The following is a 13,897-nucleotide window of genomic DNA, read 5'->3' as shown; positions in this document are numbered from 1 at the left end:
TCGACAGAAACACCATAAAGCGAATATTCATGGACGAGCTTCTATACCGAAACCATTAGCGACGTTAACCAACGCAAAGAAGCGTAAAACATTGTGTCAGGAGCATAAATCCTGGATGACTGATCAATAGAAACACGTCATATGGTCCGACGAGTCAACGTTTTCGCTATTTCCAACATCGGGCCGGGTTTACGTCTGGAGAACGCCAAAACAAGCCTACAATCCTGATTGCTTGATTCCAACCGTTAAGCATGGAGGTGGAAGTGTGATGGTGTGGGTAGCTATATCATGATATTCCGTTGGTCCCATCATTACTCTCAAAGGCCGTGTTACAGCCAATGATTATGTGACTATGTTAGGTGCACCCCATAATTCAAATGTTGTTTCCCAAGAACGATGCCATATTTCAGGACGATAATGCATCCATTCACACTGCCAGGACAGTACAATCGTAGTATGAGGAGCATGCAACTGAACTGCAGCATCTTCCCTGGCCAGCACAGTCCCCGGACTTGAACATTATCGAACCCTTCTGGGAGCGGACTCCGGAGCAAATTTCCGCCTCCAGCAATTAGAAGTCGAAAAGTGGCATAACATTCCACTGGAGACTATGCAAGTATTATATGCCAACATTCCAAGAAGAATAGCAGTTGTATTATGGGCAAATGGGGTTCCAACCCCTTATTAATAAACCATTCCCAAGTAATTACAAATGTTCAGATTATTTTGCCTATCCCCTCGTAGGATGAATCACCTAAAACTTGCACAGCAAATACGGGAATGAAAAGTACTGTTGATGTACGCACAGAATGGAATGGTAGTCATGAGCTCGTATTTTTAGCCAGTCAACAGACTGTAATAATACTTAGAAAACGTATTTTTGGGCAAACAAACACTTTTTTAAATGGGGTAATGACATTACAAACTCGCAGTAGGGTGAATTGGAATGTCAGCAATGTTTGCTGCAGGATTCTTGAGTGAGTCGTAAACAAGATATGGTATTTTGAAAAGTTCCCACACTGGCACTTGTACTATACCTGTGGTACCACACACACAAGTGCATACACTCACTAGGTGGATTCGGACCAGTAACGAAACAATTGACCATCAGATTTTGCGGCAATATGCGGTTCCAATTCGGTATGGACAACTGCTGTGCATGTGCTAGCTTTTCAGCGGAGATGTGCGAGCCGGCTGCTAGGAGTCTGCGATACTGGTGCATGTTCAGTCTATGGAAAACAAGTCTATGAGCTGAAGGTTCACTATTCCGCACCACACATTCACACTCCGTGGACGCTGACGTTTGACCTAACAAAACCAACGGGGATTGTCAACAGCCCAATAGTGCATGTTTTGGTAGTTTGCCTGGCCATGACTAGTAAAAGTGGCTTCTTCACTAAACAAGATACATGATACATCTGGAGCATCCTGTCTTACTGCGCAAGTACAGAAGTTCACAAAATTCTCATAGTCGTTTCCGTGCAGCTGTTGACGGGGAGAGACGTGGCAGCGAGGACACCTGCCTGACTCATGCCACTTGCTCGTGCGACAGCGCAGGAGCTACCGTGTAGATCAACTGCAACAGCAGCAAGAGTATTAATTTCTCCCTCTTCTGTCGTCACTTGTTTCTGCTATTATTTTGTCTAGGTGCTACACTACCGACTTTACGTAAATGGTTGAGAGGTGATTGACAGCTATTGGGATATCTTGCCGCATACACCGTACAAGGACAAACTAAATTCTTCCTACACTCTCCATACACCGCGAGCATGTCAGCTTTTTCTGCATTGGTAAATCCCGTCGTCCACTCACGACCTATTACTAGGAGTGTCACATATTAATTCACTAGGAAGTCGCAGTGCACTCAAGGATGACACGAGCACACTGTAAGCAAACGTAACATCATACCTAGCAACTACGACAGGTTGAATGGCACAAATAAGTGTCAGTGTGGGAACTGGGATATCATAACTCTGCACTGAAGTCCTGCAACAAGCACCACTGACATTCTAATTTGTCCTAGTTTTAGTTTTTTAATGTCGATAGGCGTTGTTTAATTTAAAAGGTGTGTGTTTACACAAAAATACATTATCTAAGTATTATTACAATCTGTTTATAACAGTACGAGCACCTGACTACCAACCCACTCTGTGACCAATCGTATATCAACAGCATTTTCCATTTCCACAATATCTGCGGTGCTATTTTCAGTAATATATGCATGACATATAAATGCAAGATATATATGTAATAGCTTAGCGACACGTGACAAACCAGTACCGTCACAACACGTTATTAGCATGTTTTATGAACTACTTAACTGACTGGGTCACAGCGAGGATGATTTATGTAATGTAACGAAGCTTCCCGGCAGGTTAAAACTGTATGAATGATGATTAACTGAATCCCTCAGCTACCGACAGGTGTTGTTGATACACCTCGATGTGAACAGCTGAAAATGTGTACCCCGACCGGGACTCGATCCCGGGATCTCCTGCTTACATGGCAGACGCTCTATCCATCTGGGCCACCGAGGACACAGATGAATAGCGCGACTGCAGGGACTTATCCCTTGCACGCTTCCCGTGAGACTCACATTCCCAACTGTTCTTTCGAGAACAGTTACTGTCTTCATATCTAAAGTTAAAGGCTACCCAGCCATTGACCTTCGTCTGTGCGAATGCGCACAGGTTGCCCAAACTCTTACGGGCATCGCCACCTTAGTGTGCGCGAGTAATGAGTGGATGGGCAAATGTCTGTAAGGTGCAATACATATGTAGAATTGTGGGCAGTTGAGAATGTGAGTCTCACGGGAAGCGTGCAAGGGATAAGTCCCTGCAGTCGCGCTATTCATCTGTGTCCTCGGTGGCTCAGATGGATAGAGCGTCTGCCATTTAAGCAGGAGATCCCGGGTTCGAGTCCCGGTCGGGGCACACATTTTCAGCTGTCCACATCGAGGTATATCAACAACAGCTGTCGGCAGCTGAGGGATTCAGTTAATCATCATTTATGCCAGGGAAAAGCTGCACGGTCATCAACAGTCTCTCTTCTTTCGAGAACAGTTACCGTCTTCATATTAAAACTGTATGCCGCACCGACTCTCGAACTCGAGACCTTCGGTAGTTGATGAGTTACTGGCGGAAGTAAGGCTCTTAAGTCGAGTGGTGAGTCGCACTTAGGTAGCTCAGTCGCTTGGTTAGCTCTTTCAATAGAGCAACTGCCCGAGAAAGGCAACGGTACCGAGTTAGTCTCCGTCGGGAATACACGTTTCAATCTGTCAGAAGTTTCATAACAGCGCAGAGTGAACATTTCTCTCTGGAATGTGACGAAGGTTAAGAGAGCAGAGCAGGTGGTGGACCGGGATAGGCCAGCCGCCGTCGTCCTTGTTAAGGCGGGCGGCCGTGTTGTCCGGAGGACTGCAGCGGCAGCGGGCGTTCGCCGGCGCGGCGCGGCGCTGCGCCCCTGAAGGCCGCCACAGGCGGGCTCAGCCTCAGCGCAGCGCCACTCTAATTGCGATGCCGGCGGCGCGCCGGCCGCCTCACTTTCACTCGCGATTTCACTCTCGGCTTTCCCGCCCGCTGCCCGCCGCCCGCGCTGTTCACGCCTTCTGTCGCCGGCGAGGCCCGCAGCCGGCGGCCTTGCTGCACCACGTCCAGTGTCAACATACCGGGTCCAGCGGACAAGCCGGAGGACACGTCCCGCGTGCACCATATCGCTACGTGATGCTTTGGCATTTCATGTAAACCGACTGCACGAAACCCATCATTCCTCGCTAGTCTGTCTACTGCAAGCTACATCCACTTGAACTTGATTAGCCGGCCGCTGTGACCGAGCGGCTCTAGGCGCTTCGGTCCGGAACCGCGCGGCTGCTCGGTCGCAGGTTCGAATCCTGCCTCGGCCATGGATGCGTCTTATGTCCTTAGATTAGTTAGTTCTACACTGCTGGCCATTAAAATTGCTACACCACGAAGATTACGTGCTACTGATACGAACATTAACCGACCGGAAGAAGACGCTGTGATATGCAAATGATTAGCTTTTCAGAGCATTCACACAAGGTTGGCGCCGGTGGCGACACCTACAATGTGCTCACATGAGGAACGTTTCCAACCGATTTCTCATACACAAACAGCAGCTGACCGGCGTTGCCTGTTGAAACGTTGTTGTGATGCCTCATGTAAGGAGGATAAATGCGTACCATCACTTTTCCGACTTTGATAAAGGTCGGATTGTAGCCTATCGCGATTGCGGTTTATCGTATCGCGATATTGCTGCTCGCGTTGGCCGAGATCCAATGACTGTTAGCAGAATATGGAATGGGTTCAGGGGGGTAATACTGAACGCCGTGCTGGATCCCAACAGCCTCGTATCACTAGCAGCAGAGATGATAGGCATCTTATCCGCATGGCTGTAACGGATCGTGCAGCCACGTCTCGATCCCTGAGCCATCAGATGGGGAAGTTTGCAACTATCAACACGAACAGTTCGACGCCGTTTGCAGCAGCATGGACTATCAGCTCGGAGACCATGGCTGCGATTACCCTTGACGCTGCATCACAGACAGAAACGCCTACGATGGTGTACTCAACTACGAACCTGAGTGCACGAATGGCAAAACATTTTTCGGATGAATCGAGGTTCTGTTTACTGCACCATGAAGGTCGCATCCGTGTTTGGCAACATCGCGGTGAACGCACATTGGAAGCGTGTATTCGTCATAGCCATACTGGCGCATCACCCAGCGACATGGTATGGGGTACCATTGGTTACACGTCTCGGTTGCCTGTTGTTCGCAATGACAACACTTTGAACAGTGGACGTTACATTTCAGATGTTTTACGACCCGCGGCTCTACCCTTCATTCGATCCCTCGAAACCCTATATTTCAGGAGGATAATGCACGACCTGTACGGTCCTTTCTGGATATAGAAAATGTTCGACTGCTGCCCTGGCCAGCACATTCTCCAGATCTCTCACCAATTGAAAAGGTCTGGTCAATAGTGGCCGAGCAATTGGCTCGTCACCATACGCCAGTCACTTCTCTTGATTAACTGCTGTATAATGTTGAAGCTTCATGGGCAGCTGTACCTGTACGCCATCCAGGTTCTCTTTCACACAATGCCCATGAGTATCATGGCCGTTATTACGACCAGACCTGGTTGTTCTGGGTACTGATTTCTCATGGTCTATACACCCAAATTGCGTGAAAATTTAATCACATGTCAGTTCTAGTATAATATATTTGTCCACTGAATACCCGTTTATCATCTGCACTCCTTCTTGGTGTAGCAATTTTAATGGCCAGCAGTGTAAGTCTAGGGGACTGATGGCCTCATACGTTAAGTACCATAGTGGTTAGGGCCATCTGAACTATTTATGAACTTGATTACTGTACTCAAGGCTTAGTCTCCCTTTACAATCTCTGTCATCCACACGTCCCTTTATTACAAGACGATTTCTTGATGCCGCATAATATGTCCTACCAAACGATCTTATCTTTTGGTCATTTCTCCCCTATTCGATTCAGTGCCCTTTGAATAGTTATCCGGATCTTCCCAGCCAGTCTTCAGTGTTGTTCTGTAGTACCGCAATTCAAAAGTTTCTGCTTCTTCTTGTCTATACTGCTTATCGTGAAGGTTTCACTTGTGCACAGCACTCATTCCCAACAAATATTTTCATAAACTACATCGTAACACTTCATTTTATACTCAATGGTGACGAGTTCATCTTTTCGAGGAACCAATTCCCTGTTAAGGCCAATTTGCATTTTGAATCCTCTCTACTTCGACCCACGTCAGTTAGTTTGCTGACTAATTTCCTCAGCATCGCCTGATTTCATTCGACTACTTTCTATTACCTTCTTTCTGCTTTCATTTTTGTTCATCTTATGTCCTCCTTTCAAGAGATTATCTACTCCGACCAACTGCTCTTCCAAGTACTTTGCCGTCTCTCATCAAATTACAATGCCATCAGCGAAGCCTCAGATTTGTCATTTCTACCCTAGAACTTATATTCCTTCTTCAAATTTGGTTCAAATGGTTCAAATGGCTCTGAGCACTATGGGTCTCAACTGCTGTGGTCATCAGTCCCCTAGAACTTAGAACTACTTAAACCTAACTAACCTAAGGACAGCACACACATCCATGCCCGAGACAGGATTCGAACCTGCGACCGTAGCGGTCACGCGGTTCCAGACTGAAGCGCCTAGAACCGCACGGCCACACCGGCCGGCAGAACCATTTGAACCATTACTTCTGAGTGATATGACAATACCCCTAACAAAATTCAGCACCCAGTTAACTAAACTGAAACTAAATTTTTGAAGACCGTGCTAATGTGTGAACACCAAAAATTCCATTGTTTTGGAGACCTTCAATTACACGAAGAAATAATCTGCCACCAAGATGGCTGACACTGCTTATTTCTTGCAATCTTATTTACATTCGCTTAGGTAGTAAGTCAAGCTCCAACTTCACTCACGTTTTTGCATAAATCGTTTCGAATTACGTTACTCATAGTTTTTCCAATATTAGTGGATGCTAACTACCAATCTTTCGCCGAAATATTTCTATTTCTGTATTATTAAAATTTACTTTCATTCTGAGATGCAAATCAAATATATTTTTTCCCTTTGACCTCTCGATGAACCTGTTCATGTTCATCTTCAGGTCATACATGCAGATGTTTAATTTTTTACGTTTTCAGCACGATGCTGGACTCTACACAAGCTTTACTGTGAAAACCATACAGGGAAGATTTTAACGTCTCGCGTTGCGTGTTAGCTACAGGGTAAATTATGTCGATTAACGAATTTCTTTGATTACTTGTGGCAGTATGGGCGCTGTTAGCGTCAACATCCACCTCTTTCCAGTTTCCATTTACTTTTTCTATCGGTCACACAGTTAAACGCTGTTCACTGAAAACACTGAATATCACAAGAAACCGGCACGCAAGCATAATACAAACATACCCCCCCCCCCCTCCCCCCAGAGATAAAGCATTTTTCGCTTGGAAACAGTACTTTTGTGAGCATAACATAATCGTATGAGCAAGTCATACAGTGAACTAGACGGACGTGGAAAAATGGCTTTATAGTAAATTGAACAAAAATTAATCCAGTACTGAGTCGTGTGAAATCTTAACTGCAAACGGCGAAACATCCAACGATTCAAGAGCTACCGAAGAATACATGCATGAGATATATGAAGTGTAACGATCGGTTCTTTGATCACGAAAGTTCTTCATACGACAGTTAGGACATGTGCGACGGGATATGTGACGTGACTATCAGACGCTCTGTGCTCTTCATATGTTTCTTAGACAATGGACTCCTGACCTCAATACATATCAAATACCTATCATGATCTCGTAACAGCAACGGCAGACCGGATACGGCTAGCATCTTATCTGTTGCGTAACATTAAATCATTCTCCATCTCCTTCTACTTTCAAACAGACAACTGTGGAACATACTAAGCTACAGTCTGCATTTCATCCGAACCCAATCTGTACTCAAAAAGAGATAAAGCTTTATGTGCTGTCACCAACGTATCTTCTCTCTTTTTTCTTTCATCCAACAGGGAGCCAGTGTGTCTGTCACAATGCAAACTATCCATGCTTTCCTTTTTTTCTTCTTTCCATCTCACCTACTAATACTACCCTACCATTTCTCGCTCTTCCTTCGAGCAGTCAGCTATTTCTTCACACTAATTCCTTCTCTCCTATTGCCACACATTTCTGTCAGACGTGATTAATCACATTCGAAAAGAATGTTATGAGGAAACTGAGTAACACAATGCCATTTAGACGCGTTTCTTAAATTCCATATATTCATTACTGGACATCATCATTATTAATATTATTACGTATCACTCGTATATTGTAATGTTAATTCACTTAGCATGTCTGGTAAAACGTAAGAAAGGGCGTGAGGCTTCTTTCGTGCCAACTGAAATGTGCACAAATAACTAAATAAACATCCGTAAACAAGTACTAGCAGTTGATTTAAGTCCCACTCTCGGCGTACCTATCTTGTCCGTAACTAACCTCATAACGACATGGTGCAGAAATAAGCAGTTTACTTATGGAGAAGAGCGCACATTCAGAAGAACAGTACATTGATCCCGATACTTTTTCGTCCTTGTACACACAATATCACCAGTAAAATTTAGTCAAGTCTCGGAATTCCAATTAGATACTCCACAGCGATTTAGCACATTCGACCGTTTAGATTTCAAAAACTATCGAAAGAAAAGTGGTACTGGAAGTGAAAGACCATCTATGGTTTCCACTAGTTTCTTAAAATAGCCCTATATAATGCTCTCTACGCCAAGTTTCAGTTAATGACGTGACTTGTAATTATATATATATATATATATTGTTGTCTTCAGTCCTGATACTGGTTTGATGCACCTCTCCATGCCTCCATGCTACTCTGTCCTGTGCAAGCTTCTTCATCTCCCAGTATCTACTGCAACCTACATCCTACTGAATCTGCTTAGTGTATTCATCTCTTGGTCTACCTCTACGATTTTTACCCTCCACGCTGCCCTCCAATGCTAAATTTGTGATCCCTTGATGCCTCAGGACATGTCCTACCAACCGATCCCTTCTTCTCGTCAAGTTGTGCCACAAACTCCTCTTCTCCCCAATCCTATTCAATACATCCTCATTAGTTATGTGATCTACCCATCTGATCTTTAGCATTCTTCTGTAGCACCACATTTCGAAAGCTTCTATTCTCTTCCTGTCTAAACTAGTTATCGTCCATGTTTCATTTCCATACATGGCTACACTCCAAACAAATACTTTCAGAAACGACTTCCTGACACTTAAATCTATATTCGATGTTAACAAATTTCTCTTCTTCAGCAACGCTTTCCTTGCCATTGCCAGTCTACATTTTATATCCTCTACTTCGACCATCATCAGTTATTTTACTTCCTAAATAGCAAAACTCCTTTGCTACTTTAAGTGTCTCATTTCCGAATCTAATTCCCTCAGCATCACCCGATTTAATTTGACTACATTCCATTGATGTTCATCTTATATCCTCCTTTCAAGACACTGTCCATTCCTTTCAACTGCTCTTCCAGATCCTTTGCTGTCTCTGACAGAATTACAATGTCATCGGCGAACCTCAAAGTTTTTGCTTCTCCATGAATTTTAATACCTACACCGAATTTTTCTTTTGTTTCCTTTACTGCTTGCTCAATATACAGATTGAATAACATCGGGGAGAGGCTACAACCCTCTCTTACTCCCTTCCCAACAACTGCTTCCCTTACATGCCCCTCGACTCTTATAACTGCCATCTGGTTTCTGAACAAATTGTAAATAGCCTTTCGCTCCCTGTATTTTACCCCTGCCACCTTCAGAATTTCAAAGAGAGTATTCCAGTCAACATTGTCAAAAGCTTTCTCCAAATCTATAAATGCTAGAAACGTAGGTTTGCCTTTTCTTAATCTTTCTTCTAAGATAAGTCGTAAGGTCAGTATTGCCTCAAGTGTTCCAACATTTCTACGGAATCCAAACTGATCATCCACGAGGTCCGCAATCTACCAGTTTTTCCATTCGTCTGTAAAGAATTCGCGTTAGTATTTTGCAGCTGTGACTTATTAAACTGATAGTTCGGTAATTTTCACATCTGTCAGCACGTGCTTTCTTTGGGATTGGAATTATTATATTCTTTTTGAAGTCTGAGGGCATTACGCCTGTCTCATACATCTTGCTCACCAGCTGGTAGAGTTTTGTCATGATTGGCTCTCCCAAGGCGGTCAGTAGTTCTAATGGAATGTTGTCTACTCCCGCGGCCTTGTTTCGACTCAGGTCTTTCAGTGCTCTGTCAAACTCTTCACGCAGTATCTTATGTCCCAATTCGTCTTCATCTACATCCTCTCCCATTTCCATAATATTGTCCTCAAGTACATCGCCCTTGTATAAACCCTCTATATACTCCTTCCACCTTTCTGCCTTCCCTTCTTTGCTTAGAACTGGGTTGCTATCTGAGCACTTGATATTCATACAAGTGGTTCTCTTCTCTCCAAAGGTCTCTTTAATTTTCCTGTAGGCAGTATCTATTTTACCCCTAGAGAGATAAGCTTCTACATCCTTACATTTGTCCTCTAGCCATCCCTGCTTAGCCATTTTGCACTTCCTGTCGATCTCATTTTTGAGACGTTTGTATTCCTTTTTGCCTTCTTCATTTACTGCATTTTTGTATTTTCTCCTTTCATCAATTAAATTCAATATTTCTTCTGTTACCCAAGAATTTCTAGCAGCCCTCGTCTTTTTACCTATTTGATCCTCTGCTGCCTTCACTACTTCATCCCTCCGAGCTACCCATTCTTCTTCTACTTTTGTTTCTTTCCCCCGTTCCTGTCAATTGTTCCCTTATGCTCTCCTTGAAACTCTGTACAACCCCTGGTTCTTTCAGCTTATCCAGATCAAATGTCCTTAAATTCCCACCTTTTTGCAGTTTCTTCAGTTTTAATCTACAGGTCATAACCAATAGATTGTGGTCAGTGTCCACATCTGCCCCTGGAAATGTCCTGCAATTTAAAACTTGATTCCCAAATCTCTGTCTTACCATTATATAATCTATCTGATACCTTTTAGTATCTCCAGGGTTCTTCCATGTATACAACCTTCTTTTACGATTCTTGAACCAAGTGTTAGCTATGATTAAGTTATGCTCTGTGCAAAATTCTACCAGACGGCTTCCTGATTCATTTCTTAGCCCCAATCCATATTCACCTACTATGTTTCCTTCTCTCCCGTTTCCTACTGACGAATTCTAGTCACCCATGACTATTAAATTTTCGTCTCACTTCACGACCTGAATAATTTCTTTTATATCCTCATGCATTTCATCAATTTCTTCAACATAGGCAAAGCTAGTTGGCATATAAACTTTTACTACTGTAGTAGGCATGGGCTTTGTGTCTATCTTGGCCACAATAATGTATTCACTATGCTGTTTGTAGTAGCTTACCCGCACTCCTATTTTTTTTATTCATTATTAAACCTACTCCTGTATTACCCCTATTTGATTTTGTATTTATAACCCTGTATTCACCTGACAAAAGTCTTGTTCCTCCTGCCACCGAACTTCACTAATTCCCACTATATCTAACTTTAACCTATCCATTTCCCTTTTTAAATTTTCTAATTTACCTGCCCGATTAAGGGATCTGACATTCCACGCTCCGATCCGTAGAACGCCAGTTTTCTCTCTCCTGATAACGACGTCCTCCTGAGTAGTCCCCGCCCAGAGATCCGAATGGGGGACTATTTTACTTCCGGAACATTTTACCCAAGAGGACGCCATCATCATTTAATCATACAGTAAAGCTACATGTCCTCGGGAAAAATTACGGCTGTAGTTTCCCCTTGCTTTCAGCCGTTCGCAGTACCAGCACAGCAAGGCCGTTTTGCTTAATGTTGCAAGGCCATATCAATCATCCAGACTGTTGCCCCTGCAACTACTGAAAAGGCTGTTGCCCCTCTTCAGGAACCACATGTTTGTCTGGCCTCTCAACAGTTACCCCTCCGTTGTGGTTGCACCTACGGTACGGCGATATGTATCGCTGAGGCACGCAAGCCTCCCCACCAACGGCAAGGTCCATGGTTCATGGATGGGATAGACGCAAATGAAATGAAGCAAGGAGAAGGGAAGCGAGGTCAGGGGTCAATCCCGAATGAGCAGAAACTCTGAAAAGGGTCACATCGAGGAGTAAATTGGTTGTATCTTATTCAGGCGAATCATCAAGGAATTTGCCTTACGCTATTTAGGGAAATCACGGGAAAACCTAGATCTGGATAACTGGACGTGAATTTTAACTACCGTTCTTTCGAACACGAGTCCTTTCTCTTCCAAGTGCGCCTCCTCGTTCGGGAATGAATGCAGATACAATAAAGCTAGTATCAGCTGGCCCACTGGTTTTTTTTCGGACCGGAGGGCACACTGAATCGTAATCTCCAACGTTCCCCTCCAAAAAAGTGGATAATCTCGGAAATAAACAAGTTATTCTACACACGGAAATCAGGAATCAGTTTTGTGAAAGTAAAAGATGAAGAAGATGGCTTACCCCTAATTATGCAAAGAATTAAGTCGGGTAGAAAGTGCGCGAAAATTGCAATTTAGACAATATACGAAACAGATTGGCACACTGGGGGAAATTCGTGACTGTCACGTCAAATTACGTGTAGCTCGTCTCCACCTGCCGCCTCATCATGCCTGCCGCCTCATCATGTGACGGACATACTCGTAATAACTGCACTGTTCTTAGATTCTGGTTATTTCTCGCCAGTTCATAAAGTAAAAATCCTTTTATTGTGGGAACGATGTCTGTTGAAATGGTATAAGCGTACTCTTTAGATCAAGTTTAATCGAGACACATTTAGATAAGGTTTGTATTATTCAACAATAATTGCTGCTCTTGTAGCGCCCGGCCACTGTGACCGAGCGTCCTTGGCGCTTCAGTCCGGAACCGCGCTGCTGCTACGGTCGCAGGTTCGAATACTGCCTCGGGCATAGATCTGTGTGATGTCTTTAGGTTAGTCAGGTTTAAGTACTTCTAAGTCCTGGGGACTGATGACCTCAGCTGTTAAGTCCCATAGTGCTTAGAGCCATTTGAACCATTTTGAAGCTCTTGTAGCAATGTGATATTTGAACATTTCATTTGAAATGAGTCAAATGGCTCTGAGAACTATGGGACTTAACTTCTAGGTCATCAGTCCCCTAGAACGTAGAACTACTTAAACCTAACTAACCTAAGGACATCACACACATCCATGCCCGAGGGGGATTCGAACCTGCGACCGTAGTGGTAGCGCGGTTCCAGACTGTAGCGCCTAGAACCGCTCGGCCACTCCAGCCGGTATTTCATTTGACACGTTGGAGAGGAGTACAATATCGTTTCTTATAATGCTTTCTAAGCACGAAAAAAATTATAGAACGAGCTCTTGACAAACAGAGCATCCAAGTATACGTGCACACGTGTCTGAAGTGCGACAAGAAATGCCGTTGTAATCTAGTCATAAAGGTAGCATAATATCAGCGACCTCGATATCATGCCACTAAGTAGGCACACTTGACGAATTTTATTACAGCGATGCAATTGCTTTTGCGAGTTCGAACGTTAACCTGACGCAATTGCCGCGTATTTTATGGCGGCATGCAGCGACCGCGCAATTAGTTGGTATTGACGATGAAAATGAGACTGTGGCTACATAAAGAGATCCCTGCACGCTTTTTGCTGGATGTTTTACTTGCGCAGTCAATAGCTGTGTACATTTAGCGAAGAATGTGGAAAGATAGCTGCATAATTAAACAGGTTTTCTTCATCCGCCTGTTCAAAGTACAGCAGGGATCGACTTTTGGTATGTGTAGTTGTGACTCAGTCGGACAGAAATAATTTCATTTCGCGAGCTGTCTGTGCGGTCTCGCAGCGTGAACAGCAACATATAATTTAATTCGTATTTTTTCTTTTATTTTAGGATGTTGGCGGAAAGACATTATGCTCCGTAGGCTGGTTTGTTTTATTTTGAAATAAGCAATTTATTTCATTATTTAGGAATTAGCTAATTTCGCCCTCTTGTATATCATTAAGCTACATCACAATAAAAACTGTTGTACTCGTAACACAACCAAGGGGGCGGAAATTGCTGTTTGCTTCAATGATGAAATTATTAGTTTCAAAATAAAACAAATCAGCCTACGTGGTCAAATTACTTCCTTTCACAAATAATGTAATTAACCTGCACTGTGCAGCATACGTTATGAAATCAGTGATTTTCTCCTTTCTTTGTTTGGCATTTGGTATATAGTATACTAAGCAGCTATAGGAGCTAAACGTATTAGTAAATAAAATTAATATACTGTACAATAAAACAT

The 13,897-nt window shown here is 43.6% G+C and overlaps 1 protein-coding gene and 1 non-coding gene across 2 annotated transcripts in view; one reads left to right on the top strand and one right to left on the bottom strand.

The window, feature by feature from the left end:
- The window catches only part of LOC126336785 (uncharacterized), a 1,589,831-nt gene that overhangs the window by 525,491 nt on the left and 1,050,443 nt on the right, over nt 1–13,897 (bottom strand). The gene's annotated exons all lie outside the window — the stretch shown is intronic.
- On the top strand, nt 2,860–2,933 carry Trnak-uuu (transfer RNA lysine (anticodon UUU)). The gene has a single exon. It is a non-coding gene; the product is annotated as a tRNA-Lys (tRNA).

The sequence above is a fragment of the Schistocerca gregaria genome, chromosome 2 (assembly GCF_023897955.1).
Source record: "Schistocerca gregaria isolate iqSchGreg1 chromosome 2, iqSchGreg1.2, whole genome shotgun sequence".
Classification (NCBI taxonomy): Eukaryota; Metazoa; Arthropoda; class Insecta; order Orthoptera; family Acrididae; genus Schistocerca; species Schistocerca gregaria.
The sequence above is the reverse complement of the archived record's forward strand: the minus strand, read 5'-3'. Positions and strand labels throughout refer to the sequence as shown.